The 2,310-nt window shown below is 44.4% G+C and overlaps 1 non-coding gene across 1 annotated transcript; it reads right to left on the bottom strand.

Moving 5' to 3' along the window:
* Nucleotides 1-415: 415 nt before the first annotated feature.
* LOC119924851 lies at nt 416-553 on the bottom strand. The gene has a single exon (XR_005449535.1). It is a non-coding gene; the product is annotated as a small nucleolar RNA SNORA7 (small nucleolar RNA).
* Between the last annotated feature and the right edge of the window lie 1,757 nt (nt 554-2,310).

Here is a 2,310-nt window from a genome sequence, read left to right as displayed (position 1 = left end):
TTAATAGAGTAATAAATATGTACAAGCATATATACATATATACAGGTGCTGTGGGGAAGGGAAGGAGGTAAGATGGGGGGATGGAGAGGGGGACGAGGGGGAGAGGACAAGTGACAGAGCTGGGATTAGAACCCAGGTCCTTCTGACACCCAGGCCCTATCCACTAGGTCACGCTGCTATCTATAGCTCAGGTCTCATCTTGTCTTTTGCTGTTTTCAACCCATAGCGACACCACGGAACCGTCTGTCCCAGAACGCCCCGCTCTCCATCTGCAATCATTCCAGTAGTGTATCCATTGAGTTTTCTTGGTAAAAATCAGGAAGTGGTTTACCACTGCCTATTTCTGCTCAGTAAACTTGAGTCTCCTCCCTTGACTCTCTCCCCTGTTGCTGCTGCCCAGCATGGGTGAGTTTTGTTTTGTAGCAGATGGCCTTCCACAAGCTAGCCACTGGCCAAGCTAGAAATGGAATGGGTAGGCCTCTGCTTGGCTCTCCCTCCCGTAGCCGAGACTGGTAGAGTATTAGAAACTCTCCAGGAGTGACCCTGAGAGGGGAATAGCTCAGGTACACTCTGCTAAATCCTGAAGCTTCTCAGGTCTTCCTCTTTCTTCTGGGAAGATATATAGCTAAACATCCCATATAATTCAGGACCCTGGGACAACAAAAACTGTGGCCTGGGCCTTCTGAAAGGCAGGCTACAAGGAGAGAAACCAAGCACTGGTCAACGAATTAAAGAGAAACACACAAGATAATAATAATAGTAATCATAATAATTATGGTATTTGTTAAGCCCTTACTATGTTCCAGGCACTGTACTGAGTACTGGGGTGGATACAAGCAAATTGGATTGGACACAGTCATTGTCCAATATAGGGCTCACAGTCTCAATCTCTGTTTTACAGATGAGGTAACTGAGGCCCAGAGAAGTGAAGTGACTTGCCCCAGGTCACCCAGCAGACAAATGGCAGAGCTAGGATTAGAACCGATGACCTTCTGACTCTCAAATCCATGCTCTTTCCACCACATCATGCTGCTTCTCCATGCCAACCTAGAACAACTTTACATATGTGCCCTTATATCATCAATTGGTCGTATTTATTGAGTGCTTACTGTGTGCAGTGCACCATTAGGTACTCAGGAGAGTATAATATAACAGAGTTGCTAGACATGTTCTCTGTCCCCTAGGATCTATTCCCTTTTAGGTCTCTATCAGCACCTAGATGGAACAAGAAGGAGTAGGGGTGATTCTGGAGGCAGAAGAAGGGCGATGCCTGGGGCTTGGAGATGAGAGGTGTTATGACTGCTAGGTCACTGGGTGGGGAAAAATCCATAAAAGGCAGGACGAGTAATAAATCGGGAAAAGTCTGTTGTTGCTGGCAAAATGTCCCATTGCTTCAGCTTTTTGAAATGGGGCATTAGCCATCCTAGTTTGGCATTGTCCATGTGGACCCTGAAAAATCGCTCAATTCACGTGATTGAATGAATGAATGGCAATGGAAGGGCTTTGGCTGAGCTGGTTTGGACAATGTGGTGCTCTCTGTGTGGACACAATGACACCACATTCATTTAGTAATTTATATTCAGGTCTGTCACCTCCTTTAGACTGTATGCTCTTCGTGGTCAGGGAATGTGTCTGTTATATTGTTATAGTGTACTCTTCCAAGCACTTAGCACAGTGCACTGCACACACAGTAAGTACTCAAGAAATATGACTGGCTAACGTGAGTAACAGGGGCTCCAAAAATGATTATTGCACTGAGACCAAGAGACTAAGAGTTTTCTTTAACTGGATAGCTATTTGCCAGCGCAACAATATACATCTTCGACTGAAATGAACAGTTGTATCGAGGTAAATTGAAACATTTTCTTATGGAGATTTGCAGTGCAAATAGGTCATCAACTTTGTATGACTAGATAACCGTCTGACCTGGATGGCTGAAACATTCACTAATTTGGAGGCAAGAGAGTAAACGAGGAGACCCCTTGAGGTCCTTTCCAGGAGTAGGGCTCTATGATCTCATGATCTTATCTATGTTCAAAACCTCGTTAAGTAATGCCAACTAAAAAAAAAAGATAAATACATTTCCGATAGGTTGTTTACTCTCATGGTAATAATAATGATGGTATTTCTAAAGTGCTTACTATGTGTCAAGCACTGTTCTAAGCACTGGGGGAGATACAAAGTCATCAGGTTGTCCCACGTTGGGCTCAGTCTTAATCCTCATTTTCCAGATGAGGTAACTGAAGCACAGAGAAGCTAAGTGACTTGCCCAGGGTCACACAGCAGACAAGTGGCAAAGTCAGAATTAGA

This window comes from Tachyglossus aculeatus, chromosome 2 (assembly GCF_015852505.1).
Source record: "Tachyglossus aculeatus isolate mTacAcu1 chromosome 2, mTacAcu1.pri, whole genome shotgun sequence".
NCBI classification, from domain to species: Eukaryota; Metazoa; Chordata; class Mammalia; order Monotremata; family Tachyglossidae; genus Tachyglossus; species Tachyglossus aculeatus.
This window is presented reverse-complemented; position numbering and strand designations above follow the sequence as displayed.